Source organism: Zonotrichia albicollis, chromosome 6, assembly GCF_047830755.1.
Source record: "Zonotrichia albicollis isolate bZonAlb1 chromosome 6, bZonAlb1.hap1, whole genome shotgun sequence".
NCBI classification, from domain to species: domain Eukaryota; kingdom Metazoa; phylum Chordata; class Aves; order Passeriformes; family Passerellidae; genus Zonotrichia; species Zonotrichia albicollis.
This window is the reverse complement of record NC_133824.1, coordinates 63,426,290-63,445,839: the sequence shown is the minus strand read 5'-3', so window position 1 is coordinate 63,445,839 and position 19,550 is coordinate 63,426,290.

The window sequence follows — 19,550 nt, the reverse complement described above, 5'->3', positions numbered from 1 at the left end:
GGGGCTCCCTGGGGCTGTGCCGAGGGCAGGAGCCCCATTCCAGCTGGGGGAGCCCCCGTTCCCAAACTGTGATCTGCAGGGAGCTGAGGGATGGGGCAGGACAGGAGGAAACAGCCTCAGGCTGTTGCAAACATCTTTTATGGAAAATCTTTTCCTTAGGATTTTTTCCTAAAAAGGAATGATAACGAAGGTTTGTGGCTCAGCTCTCTGTCTGAGCCAGCTGACTGTGATTGGCCATTAATTAGAAACAACCACATGAGACCAATCCCAGATGCACCTGTTGCATTCCACAGCAGCAGATAACCATTGTTTGCACTTTGTTCCTGAGGCCTCTCAGCTTCTCAGGAGGAAAAATCCTAAGGAAAGGATTTTCCATAAAAGATGTCTGTGACACCCCAGTGCCTCCCACCTCAGAGCAAAAGGCAGGGGAGGAAGGGGTTAATGCTATTTTACAGCATTTTTAAAGTGGAACTGTGCATGAGGAGGCAGAGAAAGCAGCAGAACCCAGCTCCTGGCAAAGCACAATTAGCTGGGGAGGACATTTAGTGGTGATTTCCCTTCTGAAGGGAAAACAACATCAGAGATCTGCAGGGCCTGAGATTTGCGTCTTCCCCTCCCTCGTCTCTGTTCCCCCTAAATCTTTTATGGGGATCATTAAGGAACGTTGTGCACTGCCAGAGCCATCACAGATAAACTTCTGCCCATTGCCCAGAGCCTGGGGGATCCATCAGAGCCCTGGTGCACACAGATCTGCTCCAGGGAGTGCAGGGCTGTGAGCACAGGGCTGAGGGGGGAATTCAGCCTTTCCCTGTTGAAAATTGAAAATTCCAATTCTCCCTGCTGTGCTGTGACCCCTGACCAGATCCATGGCTCAGCACCATCAGCTCCTGCTCAATCACTGCATAAAAAGCTAATTAGAGCTCAGTGCAGGTGGGAGGAAACACTGAATCCTGGAATGGTTTGGGATGGAAAGGGTTTAAATCCCCTCCAGTGCCACCCCTGCCATGGCAGGGACACCTCCCACTGTCCCAGGGTGCCCCAATGTCCAGCCTGGCCTTGGGCACTGCCAGGGATCCAGGGGCAGCCACAGCTGCTCTGGCAATTCCAGCCCAGCCAGGAATTCCCTATTCCCAATCTCCCATCCATCCCTGCCCTCTGGCACTGGGAGCCATTCCCTGGCTCCTGTCCCTCCATCCCTTGTCCCCAGTCCCTCTCCAGCTCTCCTGGAGCCCCTTCAGGCCCTGCCAGGGGCTCTGAGCTCTCCCTGGAGCCTTCTCCTCTTCAGGGGAACATTCCCAGCTCTCCCAGCCTGGCTCTCCTGCCCCTGGGCTGCCCTTGGAGCAGGGATCCTGGCAGGAGGAGTTGGGAACCACCACAGGTTGGGGTGATCCCTCTTTGCTCCCTTGGATCCTCCCAAAGCCAAGCTGGGGCTCTGTGCTGCCTTTGGGGAGCTCTGCCCCAGATGAGAGGGGGGGGAAAAGCACCAGGATTTATTCAGGTCCTTGCAAACAAATCTGCATTAGCTCCTGAAATTTGCAGATGGAAAATCCTGCTCTGTAAAGGGCTGGGTGCTGTTTAATGAAGAGAAATAAGGCAGCCAGAGCTGGGGCTGGGTGGATTCCTCTCAGGTTTGGTGTTGCTGAAATCGCTCCCGAGGTATTAAAGAGACTTTTTTCCCAGCCCTGTGCTTGAAGAAGTTGGGATTCCTCAGCTCTGGTTCTCAAGGTTGTTTATTTTCTCTTATCCATTCCACTCTTTCTCTGACCCACTGAGGTCTGTCCTGCAGGTTGGGTTGTGGCACAGTCCCTGCCCTTGGAGTGGTGTTGGCTTTTTATAATAAAACCTACATGTGTTTTATTTACAATAATTTCACAACATCTATCACCTATGTTAGACAGTCTGTCTCTGCTCTAAACCAATCCAGAAGTGTCACCAGCACAGCAGAAGATGGAGGACAAGGAGAAGAAGGAGAAGGACAGGACACCCCCAGATTCCTCCATCTTGCTTCCTGAACCCCCATTCTAAAATCCCAAATTCTCCTTTTTCACCCTGTGACAAACTAACTATCATTCTACTTAAGCCCTTGTGGCTTGTAACTCCTCACACAAAGCTGGGAATTGTTTCCATGGGCTAAAATCCAAGGCACAGGTGTCTGTGACTGCGTGCCAAGGTCCCTGAGCCCCTGCCAGGGTCTGGAGTCCCCCAGGGCAGCCAGAGCAATGTCCTGGGTTCCACAGATCCCTTCCCTGGGCGCTCATTCCCTGCTCACTCCTCCCTGAGCAATGTTCTCACACTCCTGTTGCTGTAGGACACAAAAGCACACAAGCACATGCCGCTGTTCTCAAGATGAAAAAAGGGAATTATTATTATTTTCTGACCCCAACATTTATAGATTTCCAAGAGTGACAGTGGATTGGAGGGTGACACTTCACTCTAACAAAGTAAAAATGGAGCCCCTTCTCTCTCTCTACAATGTCTTTTAAGGATAAACTGTCCAATTAATAAATGACACCTAAATTATTTTCACTTTTAACCCAATAACCAACCACCCATGCCCACAATGGCGACTTTTTCATCCAATTACACAAAACCCACAGAGGACTGGGAAGTGAAGAAGAAGGAGAGGGAGAAGAAGGTGAAGAAGGAGCAGCCTCCACACTAAAACCTCCATCTTGCTGTATATATATTACTGTATTCTAAACCCTTAAACTCTGGGTTTCCCACCCTGTGATATCACACACTTCTATCCAAACTCTGTGGAAACTCCATGGCTGCCCCTTCCCCGTGCCAGGGCTGTGCCCAGGACCAGTCTGGACCCCTGGCTCGGCTCCTGAGGACATGGAAAGCAGAAGTGTGTATCCAGCTCAGCATCCATCATCCAGAATAAAGAAAAACTCCTGGCATTATCTCTGCCTCATTGTCAATGCAGCCGACAAGAGCGATTTCACTGCTCCAGGCCAAGCAAACTGCACACGATGGAGGAGTGCAGATAAAATATTGGGCTGCATTCAAAATTCACTTTCAATCTGAATGCATTTGAGCTGGAGCTGGCAATTCACGGGGAAAAGAAATAATAGAGCTGAGCACCGAGCTTGGATGTGCTCAGTGCAGAGCCTGAGGGGCAAACAGCTCTGCCTGGAGCTGCTCCTGCTCCCTCTGTTTCCCATGGAGAACCGGAGAGCACAGGACTGGAGCCAGCCTGGGAGAGCTGGGAATGTTCCCTGGAGAGGAGAAGGCTCCAGGGAGAGCTCAGAGCCCCTGGCAGGGCCTGAAGGGGCTCCAGGAGAGCTGCAGAGGGACTGGGGACAAGGGATGGAGGGACAGGAGCCAGGGAATGGCTCCCAGTGCCAGAGGGCAGGGATGGATGGGAGATTGGGAATTGGGAATTCCTGGCTGGGCTGGAATTGCCAGAGCAGCTGTGGCTGCCCCTGGATCCCTGGCAGTGCCCAAGGCCAGGCTGGACATTGGGGCACCCTGGGACAGTGGGAGGGGTCCCTGCCATGGCAGGGGTGGCACTGGAGGGGATTTGAGGTCCCTTTAACCCAAACCTGGCTGGGATGACGATTCTGTGACAGGGACCCTGAGTGGACAGGGGAGTACAAGAACCCCACTCTGAAAAGAAATAGATTTTTTGGTTTAAAATGTTCAGTTTCTTGGGGCTCAGGCCAGTTTGGGATGTTCTTTTATGGAGGAGATGAACTGGTTCCTCACAAAATTATTTGGATTGAAAGAATTTATAATCCCATTGAACTCCACCCCTGCCAGGGCAGGGACACCTCCCACTGTCCCAGGCTGCTCCAAGCCCCAATGTCCCATGGATTAATGCTGGAATGGTGGAACATCCAAGGCATCACCACAGCCTGTGGATCTCCCAGGCTGTCCCCAGCAGCCCCGAGCTGGGATCTGAGCAGGCTCCCTTCCCTGCACACATCAGCCCCTGGCTGCCCTTTGATGAAGCTTTCCATTTTTTTAAATTGAAGTATTTCTCATGCCTGCTCACACACCTCTTCCAGAGCGCTGATATTTATCTAACATATTGAAAAATTATTTTAATTTTCAGGATTTTTTTCCTCCCCTCCCTGGCAAGCTGGCAGAGATAACAAAGCCATGAAGGAGCCTCGTTCATTTCATGCATTTCTGAACATCATGGCAACCACTGTCAGGAAATTTAATCATGTTGCTTTCATAACATTTATTTTGCATATTTCAGCTGTCTCTCTGCCGAGCGTGGCTGTGGCAGACACGACTGGCCTGGAGGCAAATGGAGAGAGCCAGAACTCCATCCTGGGACTGGGAGGGATGGAAACTGGGATGGGAGTGGGAGATATTCCCTGCATCCTCCTCATGCTCTGCCCTGCTCTTCATTTCAAAACAGTTTAAAGAGCTTAAAATCTGCTTTTCGTGGTGCTGTGGGGAGAGGGGGAGTGAATCTCAAAATGTCATGGAATGATGGAATGGTTGGGGTTAACAACAACAACAAGAGCAAGAAGGAGGAGAAGGAGAAGAAGGACGAGAAGAAAAATAAGAAAAAGTAGAAAAATAAGAAAAATAAGAAGATAAAGAAGAAAAAGAAAAAGAAGAAGAAAAAGAAGAAGAAAAAGAAAAAGAAAAAGAAAAAGAAAAAGAAAAAGAAAAAGAAAAAGAAAAAGAAAAAGAAAAAGAAGAAGAAAAAGAAAAAGAAAAAGAAAAAGAAAAAGAAAAAGAAAAAGAAAAAGAAAAAGAAAAAGAAGAAGAAAAAGAAAAAGAAAAAGAAAAAGAAAAAGAAAAAGAAAAAGAAAAAGAAAAAGAAAAAGAAAAAGAAAAATGGAAACATTCTGTGCTGCAGCTCCATCTGTGCCCTGTCCCTGCTCAGTGCCATCCTGAGGATCCCTCTGCACCAGCCAGGGGCACCTGCAGCTCCCAGCCCTGACTCCCAGAGCCCTTTCCCCTCCAGACAATGCATTTGGATTTCACATTTCCCACTTCTCCAGCTCCACAGAATTTATTTCTGATTGGTTTCATGTAAATCAAATTGCTTGAGATGTCTGCCTTCAGATTATGAGTGATCACATTAAACCACAAAATGCTCTTGGCCACAGTGAGACCAAAAATGAGATTTTGTACAGCTGTTCTTTCTCGTTAAAATCTTTATTTTTCTGTGAACAGACAACTTTGTCCTTCCCAAGCCATTTGTCCACGTGGTGTTTTGGTGAGATCCAGCTCTGGAGAAACCAGCAGCAAATGGACCTGGAGCTGCTGCAGAGAGCCCAGAGGAGCCACGGAGCTGCTCCAGGGCTGGAGCCAGGCTGGGAGAGCTGGGAATGTTCCCTGGAGAGGAGAAGGCTCCAGGGAGAGCTCAGAGCCCCTGGCAGGGCCTGAAGGGGCTCCAGGAGAGCTGCAGAGGGACTGGGGACAAGGGATGGAGGGACAGGAGCCAGGGAATGGCTCCCAGTGCCAGAGGGCAGGGATGGGTGGGAGATTGGGAATTGGGAATTCCTGGCTGGGCTGGAATTGCCAGAGCAGCTGTGGCTGCCCCTGGATCCCTGGCAGTGCCCAAGGCCAGGCTGGGCATTGGGGCACCCTGGGACAGTGGGAGGGGTCCCTGCCATGGCAGGGGTGGCACTGGGGGGGGGGGGGTTGAGATCCCTTTTGCCCAAATTCTGAGATTCTCTCCTGTGTTTGGCACAGGGCTCCCTCTCCCTGCCCAGCCCAGGGATGCTCCCAGTGCCTGGGAAGGGTTTTGGGGCTGGATCTGAGGGGACAGGGCAGTGCTGAGCTCACAGCTGGGGGAAACTCCTTTGATCCTGCCCAGGATCACCTGGATCCCTTCCTGGGATCCCTTCCTGTGATCCAGGTGGGATCTCCCAGTGCCACCGGCCCAGCCCTGGGTGCCCCAGGTCCCCTCAGCTGCCCCAGCCCAGCCTGCCTGAGGCTGCTCTGTGTGGTTGTTCCCTTTAATTAGGCAGGAGAACATCTCCCTGAGCTGCAGGTAACTGGAGGAGCAGCCTGGGCACTCGGGAGCTCGGGCAGAATAAATGCAGGAGCCGAAATTAGCCCCAGCATTTTCAAGCTGCAGAAGTGCAAAGGCAAAATAACAAAAAAGCCCATCAGCAGCAGTAACAAATATTCCCAGAGAGCTCTGTTTGCTGCAGGCAGGAGGGAGGAGGGAGGCTGAGGAGGAGCAGGAATTCTGGATCCACAGAATCCAATTCTGGATTTACAGAATCCAATTCTGGGTTCACAGAATCCAATTCTGGATTTACAGAATTCATTTCTGCATTCACACAATCCAATTCTGCATTTAGAGAATTCATTTCTGCATTCACAGAATCCAATTCTGGGTTCATAGAATCCAATTCTGGATTTACAGATTTCAATTCTGGATTTACAGAATCCAATTCTGGTTTCATAGAATGCAATTATGGGTTCACAGAATCCAATTCTGGATCCTGCCAGCCAGCCCAGAGCCAGGTCCCCAAATCCAGAGCCAGGTTCCCAAATCCAGAGCCAAGTTCCCAAATCCAGCATCTCCAGGGACATCTGCAGGCACAGCTCCAGGCCCTGCTGCCCTCTGGAGCACCCAGGGCTGGCCTGAGCTGTGTTTGGGAATTGAAGGAATTGTTTGGATGGGTTGGATCCAGGGAGTGCCTGGAGGTGGCACTGGGGGCTGGGGACAGGGTGGGCATTGGGCACAGCTGGGATGGGTGACCCTGCAGGGATTGTCCAACCTTGGGGATCCTGGATTCTGGGATTGAGCCTTGGGCAGGGGACTCCATTTGGGAATTGGGAAGCTCAGGGCAGCCAGAAGGTTCTGAGAGGGCTTTTCCAGCCCCAGCCTGGTTTGGATTAAAGGGACCCCAAATCCCCCCCAGAGCCACCCCTGCCATGGCAGGGACCCCTCCCACTGTCCCAGGGTGCCCCAATGCCCAGCCTGGCCTTGGGCACTGCCAGGGATCCAGGGGCAGCCACAGCTGCTCTGGCAATTCCAGCCCAGCCAGGAATTCCCAATATCCCTTCTAAATCCCCCTTCTTTCACCTTAAACGCCCTCCCCCTGCCCAGTTTCTGCTTTCCCTCACAGAAATTCCCTCTCCAGCCATGGCAAGAGGCTTTCATGACTTCCAAGCCCACCAAGAAGCTTTGATTCCTGTTCTGAGCCACAAAGAGCCGTCAGAGAGAGCAGGCAGATTGCTTTTGTTCTCCTTTCCTGCAGATTTCCCCCAGAACAGACAGAAGCAGTGACACTGATTACTTGTTACATCATTAATATTTAACAGCTTGCCATAATAAAATATTTAAACTCAAATATATTGATTTTTAGCACGTTAATACAGTTGCAGCACAAACAGGATTAGCAAGGTCTCATATGCAGAACTTTAATTAAATCCATAAACCACACTTTTTTAATAAGCTCTCACACAAAACTTAACTTCAAATGAATGCTTTATAATGGGCAGGGAGCCTCTGCAGGAGCCAGAGAGGATTTTTGGGCCTGAGCAGGTCCCACATTTCCTGACAGGAATTCCTGCCCTCCTGGGAACCTCAGTGACATTTTCACCTGCTCAGAGCAACCTGAACGTTGTTTTCAGGAAAGAAATAAGAGTTTTATCAGGAAATAATGACAGTTGGGCAGGTGGTGGAGGGAGATGGGCTTTAAGGTGCTTCCAGCCCAACCCAGCCTGGGATTTTCTGGTTCTGCAGCACAAGTCTCAGAATCTCTGCTGCTCACAGTGACCCCCAGATGTGTCACAAAGTCTCTTTTCCCAGCCTGGTGCTCAAAGGAGTCAGAGCTCTTCAGTTCTCGGTCTCAAGGTTGTTTATTGTTACTTATCTATAAAATTCTCTCTCCTGACCAACCAAGCAGGACAGACAGAGTCACTCTGCCTGCCCCCAAACAAGTGTTATCTTTTTACACTAAAAAAGATAATGTACATGATTTACAATTATTTTTATTATTTATACCATTATACTTTTATTATATTTATATACTAAATATATTTATATACTAACATATTTATAATATTTATATACTTATATTTATTGTGTTATTTATATTATTATAATTTTATTATATTTATATTATTATTTACTACAATTATTTACAATTAACTGTAATGTACATTATTTACAGTTACTTCCCAATACCCATCCCCTATGTTAGACAGTGAGCTTCTACTCTAAACCAATCCCAAAGTGCCACCATCACACAGAAGATGGAGGCCAAGAAGAAGAAGGAGAAAGGCTGGACATGCCCAGATTCCTCCATCTTGCCCCCTGAACCCCCATGCTAAAAACCCCAAAAATCTATTTTTCACCCTGTGATAAATTCACTGTCATTCTGCTTAATTTGTTATGGCTTGTAATTCTTCATATAAGGTTGGTAATTTTTTCCATGGGTCAAGATCAAAGGCTCAGGGGTCCTGGGCTCTGTGCCAGGGTCTCTGAGCCCCCAGGCAGGGGCTGGAGCCCTCCAGGGCAGCCAGAGGGATTTCCTGGGTTCCCACACACGAGGAATGGGGCTGGAGAGCTGGGAACACCCTCAGGGTCACATTGCATGTGGTCAGAACCCAGCACATCCCTCTGGAGGGCTCCAGCCCCTGCCAGGGGGCTCAGAGACCCTGGCACAGAGCCCAAGACCCCCTGTGCCTTTGATTTTGACCCATGGAAAAAAAAAATACCAACCTTTATATGAAGAATTACTACTCAAGAGAGTTTAAATAGAATAATAGTTAGTTTGTCACAGGGTGAAAAATAGATTTTTGGGGGTTTTAGAATGGGGGCTCAGGGTCCCAAGATGGAGGAATCTGGGAGTGTCCTGTCCTTCTTCTTGGCCTCCATCTTCTGCTGTGCTGGTGGCACTTCTGGATTGGTTTAGAGCAGAGACAGACTGTCTGACACAGGTGATAGGTATTGGGAGATTATTGTCAATAAAGCACACGTGAGTTTTAGTATAAAAAGCCAACACCACCCCCAGGTAGTCACTGTGCCACAACCCAACCTGCAGGACAGATCTCAGCAGATCAGAAAAAGAATGTCATAGATAACAGAGAATAAACGACGTTGAGAACCAGAGCTGAGGTATCCTGACTCCTCCTTCAATCTCAGGGCTGGGAAGAAGAGACTTTCCAACTTTCCATCCTCACCACAGAGACCCGGAGAGCACAGGATCATCTGCCAGCAGCTCTGGGGATTTGTCCTCCAGCACCTCCAGGGACAGCCCAGCTCCCATCTGTGACGTGTTCACAGGGGTTTTGGGTTGGGGAAGAGATGAGGATCTGACTCCACATTTCAGAAGCTTGATTATTTTATTATATATATTACATTAAAACGATACTAAAAGAATAGAAGAAAGGATTTCATCAGAACGCTAGCTAAGAACAGAATAGCAAAGAATGATCACAAAGGTTTGTGGCTCAGGGCTCTCTCTCTGATCCAGCTGACTGTGATTGGCCATTAATTAGAAACAACCACAGAGACCAATCCCAGATGCACCTGTTGCATTCCACAGCAGCAGATAATCAATGTTTTCATTTTGTTCCTGAGGCCTCTCAGCTTCTCAGGAGGAACAATCCTAAGGAAAGGATTTTCCATACAAGATGTTTGCGACACTCATTCCCATGGCCCTGGCAGTGAAATATCCATTTTCTGCCTTTGCTGGGAGTTTGTCTGTGCTGCTCCCACCAGGGGAGGCTCAGACACAGCAGGCAGGGGGTGGTGCAGCCTCACCCACATTAAACCACGAAGCTTTGGGGGCAGAAAGGCAATTTCAGCACCCTGCACTTCCCTGGGGGCTGCTGGACACACAGAGTCACAGAAAAGGTCAGGCCCTTTCCCCTCAGTCCTGTTCCATCCCCCCGAGCTGCCAAGGGACCTTCCCAGGAGGTTTCCCATCAAACCTCATCCCTGAAATCCTCGGCTCCCAGCACTGCTGGGAGAAGGTCAGATCGCCCTGCAGGAGCTGAATCCCAGCCCAGGGCTGAGGTCACACCAGGAGAGAGATGAGTTTGTCCATCATCATCATCATCCTGGAGAGCCAGGGATGGCCAGCAAGGACCAGTTTGCCATCACACCCCAGTTTGTTTGCCATCAAACACAATTTTTTTGCCATCAAACCCCAATTTTTTTGCCATCACACCCCAATTTCTTTGCCATAAACCTAATTTCTTTGCCATCAAACCACAATTTCTTTGCCATCGCGCCCCAGTTTTTTGCTATAAAATCCCAATTTGTTTACTATCACACCCCAATTTGTTTGCCATCAAACCTCAGTTCCCAAGCCAGCCAAACTCTGTCCCTGCCCTGCCTCCTCCTGCAGAGGGGATTCCTGCCTGGGAATAATATAATATAATATAATATAATATAATATAATATAATATAATATAATATAATATAATATAATATAATATAATATAATATAATATAATATAATATAATATAATATAATATAATATAATATAATATAATATAATAAACATAACATAACATAACATAACATAACATAACATAATAATAGAATATCATATCATAATATCATATAATGTCATAATATAATGTCTTAATATTATGGGGTGGCTGCTGGTGTTCCCAGAGTTTTGGGGCAAGGAACGGCCCCAGCCAGCCCCCACCACCCTCTGGAGCCTTTCCCATTGTTATCCCTGGTTTTAAAAGTCCATCCTGAGCATTGCCCCAGCTGCTTACAGAAGGGTGGATCCAGGTGGGGATGGAGCTCTGGGCCCATGGAACAGGGACAGGACAGGAGGGAAAAGCCTCAGATTGCCCCAGGGGATGTTTATATGGAATACTGGGGGAAATTCCTCAGGGAAACATTTTCCAATCCATTATTTAGGAGATTTAGGAGAAATCCCTGAATTTCTGCCTCACTTCTCCCCAGCCCCATACCAAAAACATTATTTCTGCATTTCAGTTTGCATTTTCCAGTTGTTTGTTTGGGTTTTTTTTTTTTCTGCTAAAACAAAACAGTGGGGGGAAATGACCTTTTCGTGTTTTAGATGTTCTGGAAAGGGAAAAAAAAAGAAAAACAACTAAGTGATTCTGCTTTAAAAGCCATTAAAATGTTCCAATGGAGGAAGCTCGGGGATCTGTAATTATTACCAGTGGCAGGGGTTATTTTTCCTGCTCTTGTTAGAGCCTTCCTCACAACTAACAGCTTCCTTCCTGCCAGATGAGATCTCTGCCTTGCCTTCAGGGTTTGCTGTGAGGAAAATCAAATCCTTGCAGCTGAAATGGGACCCAGTGCCCAAATTCCTGAGGGGCACAGGCAGCTCAGCGAGGAGGGTGGAGGGACCCCAATCACCCAGTCTGGGATCTCTGCTGCTCACAGTGACCCCGAGATGGGTCAGAAAGTCTCTTTTCCCAGCCTGGCACTTGAGGAAGGAGTCAGGATTCTTCTATTCTCGTTCTCAAGGTTGTTTATTGCTCCTTATCTATAAAATTCTTTCTCCTGACCTGCCAAGGTCTGTTTAGCAGGACAGACAGAGCCTACTCCTGGGGTGGTGTTGTCTTTTTATACTAAAACTACGTGTACAATATTTACAATTACTGCCCAACACCTATCACCTATGTTAGACAGTGAGCTCCTACTCTAAACCAATCCCAAAGTGCCAAAATCACAGCAGAAGATGGAGGCCAAGAAGAAGAAGGAGAAAGGCTGGACATGCCCAGATTCCTCCATTTTGCCCTCTGAATCCTCATTCTAAAAACCCCAAAAATCTATTTTTCACCCCGTGACCAACTAACCATTATTCTACTATAACTGTCATGGCTTGCAGATCCTCATATAAGGTTGGTAATTTTTTCCATGGTTCATAATCAAACCCACAGGGGTCTTGGGCTCTGTGCCAGGGTCTCTGAGCCCCCTGACAGGGGCTCAAGCCCTCCAGGACAGGAATGTCCTGAATTCCAACAACCCAGCACCAACCCAGGTGGGGATTTCAGGGTTTTTCCCATGGTTTTCAGGGTTTTCCCCATCATTTCCCCACAGTTTCCCTCCAGGACAGCCGGAATTCCTGCTGGACCCTGAGTCAGCAGTTCCCCCTCAATGGAGCATTGCAGGGAGCCCTGCCTGGCTGAACCTGCTGGTGGCCACTGCACATCCTAATCCCTGCTGCAGCTCCCTGCCAGCCCTGGGACAGCAAATCCCAAATAACGCCTTCCCTAAAGCTCTTCAGAACAGACAGGGACAGCCAGGTGCTGCTGAAAATGCCTTTTCATCTCCCAGCCCTTGTGGCTGTGGAAATCCCTTCCCAGTGCTCAGCTGTGGAATTGTAAATTTGCTCAGGCTGGCTTTGAGGGGATCAGGATTGGTACTGAACCCCTGAGAGAGCCCTCAGGTAAATCCTGGCTCCTCCTCAGCAGCCAGTGCCATCAGTCCAGGGTACAGGCCATGGATCTGTTCTAGAAATCTGGGATCCAGGCTGTGGATGTGCTCAATCCATTTGGGATCCAGGCTGTGGATCTGCTCCATCAATCTGGGATCCAGGCTGTGGATCTGCTCCATCAATTTGGGATCCATGCCACAGATCTGCTCCATCACCAGGTACAGACCATGGATCTCCTTCTTTGCTTCTTCTCCGTCCATCTGGGTTCCATCCCATGGACATTTTTTCCTCAGTCCTGCTCCATCAATCCAGGGCCCATGGTCATGGAACTCCTTCCCTGGTCCCACTCCATCAATCCCATCTCCATCCCACAGATCTCCTTCCTCATTTCCCTCCACCATTCCCAGCTCCATCCCTGGATCTCCTTCCTCATTTCACCTCCACTGCTCCCAGATTCATCCCACAGTTGTCCTTCCTCATTCCCCCTCTGTCATTCCCAGATAATCCCACAAATCTCCTTCCTCCATCAATCCATCAATTTCCCCTCCATCAATCCCAGGTCCCTCCCATGGATTTAATTCCTCATTTCCCTGCACCATTCCCAGCTCCCACAGTTCCCATTCCCCATTTCCCTGCACCATTCCCAGCTCCCATAGATCTCCTTTCTCATTTCCCTGCACCATTCCCAGGTCTATCCCATGGATTTCCTCATTTCCCTGCACCATTCCCAGCTCCATCTCATGGATTTCCTTCCTCATTTCCCCTCCACCATTCCCAGCTCCATCCCAGAGATCTCCTGTCCCCTCTCACGGCAGGGTGGCTGAGCTCACGCTCCAGAGCCAGAGCAAGCACAGGCTCCTTTTCCCTTCTGGGAAGATGCACGGGAAGCATTTCTGGGCTCTGGAATTGCAGCCCTGGCAGCGGTGGAGCTCTGCTACCACCTGCAGGGCTCCTGCTCCGCATCCCAAAGGCAGCCGAGGCTTTGCTGCTCCCTGCTTTGGTTCCCGAAGGTTTCCCCGGAGGGTCGCACGCACCCCGGGCAGCTCCCGCATCCCTGCCCCGCTCTGAACAAGGCACCAGGAATGGCAGGAAATGTTTTATTTATGCAAAATAAAGTAACAGCGGATGCCAGTGGCATGGAACAAACATTCCCTGGCACGGAACAAACATTCCCTGGCACGGAACCTTTCCTGACATGGAACAAACCTTCCCCTGGCCCTGCCCCTGGTCCCCCCAGCTCCTGTTTAGCCTAGAGACGAGGAGGAACACAAACCCTGTGAGGAAGCCCTGAGGGAGCTGGGGGTGTTTTTCCTGAAGAAGAGGAGGCTCAGGGGTGCCCTCATTGCTCTCCACACCTTCCTGCAGGGAGGCTGCAGACAGGTGGGGTCGGTCTGTGACAGAACCACAGGGCACAGTCTGCAGCTACGGCAGGGAGGCACAGGTTGGATATCAGGAAGAAATAAATAAAGCACTGGAATGCTCTTCCCAGGGAGGTGGTGGAATCACCATCTCTGGATGTGTTTAAAAACAGACTGGACATGGCACTGGGTGCTGTAGTCTGGGTGAGGTGTGAGGGCACAGGTTGGACTCGATGGTCTCAGAGGTCTCTTCCAATCTCATCGTTCTGTGATTCTGTGATTCTGTGATTCTGTGATTCTGTGACTCTGATTTCTGTGTCTCTGATTCTGTGACTCTGTGACTCTGGGATTCTGGGATTCTGTGATTCTCCAGCAGGGATTCCCCGCAGTCCCAGAGCCGGCATCAGCCCCGCACGGGGCAAGGAGCATCTCCAAGGAGATGGAGCAGTCAAGGCTGAGATTCCATAATTCCCTTGGGAGAGACGGACAAGGACGGGAGGTGGCGGCGCCTTAGGGCTGGCGTGGCAGGGATGCCCAGGTGAGCCCTGGTGTAACAGGGATGCCCAGGTGTGCCCTGGCACGGCAGGGATGCCCAGGTGAGCCCTGGTGTAACAGGGATGCCCAGGTGAGCCCTGGCACGGCCGGGATGCCCAGGTGAGCCCAGGCACGGCAGGGATGCCCAGGTGAGCCCAGCCCCACACCTCTGCCGTGCCCGGAGCACCCGCAGCCCCCGGGCTCTCTGTTCCCTGGTTTCCCGAGGCAGCAGCGCATCCCACCCCAGGTTTCCCTCCCGTCTCCAGTGACCCCCACCCGGCAGCACCAGGGAGCAGCCCTGCCCTGCCCTGCCCTGCCCTGCCCTGCCCTGCTCTGCTGTGCCCGCACGAGGCAACTCCCATGGCACAAACATGGACAAGCTGGAATGGGAATGGCTAAAAGAGAATTCCGGCGGCAGAGCCCACACCCGTGCCCATCTGCGGGCGTTATCCCCCGGGAACGGAGAGGGAGGCACAGAGCGAGGGCGGATACGGAACGGGACTGGCCTGGGAATCCCATCATCCCTGTGCCCACTCCTGCTCCGCTGCATCCCGCACCCATCCCGGATCCTGCATCCATCCCGGATCCCGCACCCATCCCGGATCCGGCATTCATCCCGGATCCCGCACCCATCCCAGATCCCGCACCCATCCCGGATCCCGCACCCATCCCGGATCCGGCATTCATCCCGGATCCTGCATCCATTCTGGCTCCCGCATCCATCCCGGATCATGCACCCATCAGAGATCCCGCATTCTTACCGGATTACCGCACCCATCCTGGATCCTGCATCCCACGTCCGTCCCACATCCATCCCGGATCCATCCCACCCTATCCTGCACCCATCCTGCATCCATCCAGCACCCATCCCGCATCCTGCACCCATCCTGGATCTCACATCGTGCATCCACATCCCGCACGCATCCCGGATTCATCCTGGATCTCATGTCCATCCCGGATCCCGCATTCATCCTGGATCCTGCTTCCCGGACCCCACATCCATCCCACACCCATTCCGCGTCTATCCCTCATCCATCCCAGATTCATCCCGCATCCATCCCACACCCATCCCGCACCCATCTCGGATCCCACACCCATCCTGGATCCATCCCACACCCATCCTGCACCGATCCTGCCCCCATCCCGGATCCTGCCCCCATCCCGGATCCATCCCGCACCCATCCCTCTCCCTGCCCCGGCTCGCTGCCGCGGGCCGGGCTCTGCTGGCATCTCTCTCGGTCGCGGGGGTGGGATCGGAGCCCCGCAGCCCCCGCAGCCCCCGCAGCCCCGCAGCCCCTGGGGCAGCTCCGGGCGCTGTGCGGGCTTTTCCCGCAGCCCTGCCCCGGGCCCGGCTCTCCGCTGCCCAGACCCGGCTCAGCTGTTATTATTCAGCACAATCTCATCGGCTTTCATCCCTCAGCAGTGACCTTACGAGAGCGCGCTAAGCCTACAGAAATAGCATTTGTAATTAATCTATTTCCATAAGATTAGCATGTCAAATGTCACAGGGATGCGTGTAAGATCCCTTCGGAGCCTCAAATCCTCTTGTCCGAATGGCTTTGAGCCCGCGGCGGCGGCAGCGGGGGCGGGGGGACCCCACGGACCCCTGCCCTGTCCAGAAACCTCGGCTCGGGCCGGGGCTGCCCAAATCCCGGAGCTGCCCAAATCCCGGGGCTGTTCCATCCCCTCCCCGTGGGGGCGAGGCCAAAACCGGCTGGGGTCACCCTGGGAGAGGGGACAGACCCTGCAGGGCCAAGGAGGGGGTGAGGATTCTCACTCCTCCTCTACTCCCATCTCCCCCATCCCATCTCCTCTGCCCCATCCATCCATCCATCCATCCATCCATCCATCCATCCATCCATCCATCATCCATCCATCCATCACCCATCCATCCATCCATCCATCCATCCATCCATCCATCCATCATCCATCCATCCATCATCCATCCCATCCCATCCCAGTTCCAGCTCCACTGCCTCAGGATGAGTTGATGCCATCTCTGACCTCTCCCCGTTCACCACGGCTCCATCCTTTCCAAACCAGCAGCACAATAGTGCCAGGGGGATCCAAGGGAATTGTTTTGTCTTCCTCTGGCATGAAAACATCTTGTACCTGTAAGGAAAATCCCCTTTTCCTTCCAGCACCAGACATTTTAGGTTTCATTTTGTGTATTCTCCCCGGGGTCGGTGGGAAACACCCCAGATCCCACCTGGGAATTCTCTGCTCATCCCAACATTACATTTCAGCTCAGACACAGCTGCTCTGGCAATTCCAGCCCAGCCAGGAATTCCCAGTTCCCAATCTCCCACCCATCCCTGCCCTCTGGCACTGGGAGCCATTCCCTGTGTCCTGTCCCTCCATCCCTTGTCCCCAGTCCCTCTCCAGCTCTCCTGGAGCCCCTTCAGGCCCTGCCAGGGGCTCTGAGCTCTCCCTGGAGCCTTCTCCTCTCCAGGGGAGCATTCCCAGCTCTCCCAGCCCTTGGAACAGCTCCATGGCCTCTCTGGAGGAGGTGATGGAAGTTGTCATTTGGTCATTTATACTTTTATGGAGGAAAAAACCTCCTATTTTCTAAGCACAATCTTCCTCTCAGAGACTCCCCCCTTTAATTGGGTTCTTTGTTGAGAGCAGCTCTTTTCTTTTGAGTAATTAAAAACTATGACCTTTACTAATTAAATTTAATAATTAAAAAGTAATTTTGAAAGCAGGTTCCTCAAATAGAGTTATTTATTTCTTTTCTTTCTGCAGAAAAAAAGATTATTTTTCTATCATCAAATCCTCACTGAGGCTGATTCAGGGGGGGAAATGCTCCCCCACCATAAATCCCATGCAATCCCACAGTGTGTCCATGCCCCGTGGTAAATCCCATACAATCCCACGGTGTGTCCCTGCCCCTCTGAATTATGATAATTTTTAAATTAAGGGGCTCTCAGGCAAAGATATTGAAATAGGAATAACAGTTCTTTACTAGGGAAATTAAAAATACAAATGCAATATTATTTAAATACTGTTTATATATATATATATATATATATATATATATATATATATATATATATATATATATATATATATAAAATATATATTTCTATTTCTATTTCTATTTCTATTTCTATTTCTATTTCTATTTATATTTATATTTATATTTATATTTATATTTATATTTATATTTATATTATTTATATTTATATTTATATTTATATTTATTTATATGAAACCCCTCCAGAGTGATCACAGTCCCTGCCCCCTGTGTGCCAGGGGGTGTCCCAGCCCCATCCAGGGGGGCTCAGCCCTCCTGCAGTGCCAGCTGTGGCTCTGCTGCAGCACGGATCCTGCACAAGGGGGGAGTTTTCCTCTGCAGCTCCAGGGCTGCTGCAGATGGGCCTGGGCTCCCTCTGGCCATGCAGGGCAGCAGAAAGCTGCTCCTCTGGCAATGCAGGGGGCAAAGGCTGCTGTGCTGGGCCAGGCTCAGATTGGATCCAGGGAGGAATGCTTGGCTCCTCCCCTGGGCGGAGCATCTCCCCATGGGATGCTGGGATTGGATCAGCCCTGCAGGGACACTCAGTGGGCGTGGACAGCAGAGATCTCCTGGAGGGAGGGTTGGCTGGGGCAGGGATAAAGGAAAAACTGCCCATGGACAGCAGAGAGCTGTAGGACAGGGGGGGTAGGACAGGAAGGACAGAGACGAGAGATCTCTGCAGCCAGGTCTGGAATTTGTGGTTTATTGGAAAGGGCCTGGGTGCAGGGCTCTGCTGGGAGCTGCCAAACGCAGCTGGAGCAGGCCCGAAAGAGGGAGGGAGAGAGGTAAAGAGGATGAGAGAGAGAGAGTAAAGGAGGATAAGGTGGCAAGGTTCCCTTTGACACCACCATAAATCTTCTTCTGTGCTGAATGTTCTAATTCTCACTAACTAATCCAGTACAATTCACAAATCCTACAGCATTTATATACAGCCTGTAATAATCATTACATTACCATACTGTGTTACATTTTAAACCCTACAAACTCCTCTTTGGCCCCTTCTGCCAAGCTGCAGGGTCTGCTCTGACCCTTGGGCCTGTCTGCAAGCAGAGGGTGTTGTTCCATCAAAAGAGGATCACCTTCAGCAGCTACACCATTGTTTTCCAGTTGTTCAGTATCTGAGGGCTCTCAAAGCTTGCTTTCATTTCAATCTTGCTTATAGTTTCCATATTCTCCAAATCTTTTGCCAGGTAATCATATTTATACAGCTTCCCTGTTTCATCTTCCCCAAGAGAGAACTGCCCAGCTCTGACAGGTGGTGACAGAATTCACACCCCCATTTCCAACCTGGGGCACCCCAGAGCCTCCCAGGCTGGCACAGTGAAGCGGGCACAGACCAGGCCCAGTGCTGGCTCCACGTGTCCCAAATTCCCCTGGTGTCACTGCTTGTCTCCAGCATCTCCAGGCACTATTAAAATGCTTTTCTTCCCCCCGTTTTCTCCCTCTCCTTCTCTTCCTGCTGCTGGAAATTCGGGATGACACGAGGCGATAAGCTCTGTCACTTTGAATTAAAGCAGCCAGGCTGGGTTTATCTGCAGCAAAGGGGAATGCAGATAAAATGTGATATCCCTGGGAAGTGTTATAGATACATATTAAAATACTGGCTTTTTGCAAATATTCCAATGGATTTTCTATGGATGTGTGTGTGTGTTAGGAAGGATGGAAGTTTGAAAACAAAGTCTCCCAGATGTGTGTGCTTGGCAGAAAGATTTCTGAATGTAGAATCTGATGAAGGAATAGAGATGGAAGCAAGTTTTGATATAGAAGAAAAGAATTGCTGAGCCAGTCCCACTGGATAACCAAGGAGGCAAAGGGTGTGTTAGTTAGAAGGGGTTTTATGGCTTAGAGCAAAGGATAAACCCACCCCAAACAAGAAGATGTTTTTACCAAGCACAAAGAGAGCACAGGCAAACAAGGCAGCAAATGTGGCAAGTACAAAAAAGGTCTCAGAATTTTCCACTGCAAGAAAACTGAAAAACAACTTCTAGCTGAAACTGTAATGCACTGACTGTTAGTGACTGGAGAACAGTGACATGAATATGGTAATTACAGCAGTTATTCCCATTTCCACTCCCATTCCCATCCTGCCAGGGAGCAGGACCCCACTCCAGTCTCTGGGTCTGGCCAACTCCATCCTCCCTCTCCCAGGATTCCACCACCCTTCACTCCATCCATCATTTCCACAGCTTTCTGCCTGGGTGAGGGAAAAAACCTTGGAAGAAAAAAATCCTGCCTCTGTTTGTTCCTAGCTGGGCACCAGCCTGAGCTGAATTAGTTGAATCTGAATCACCACAAACCCCTCAGGAAATAGAGGGGAAATTTATAAA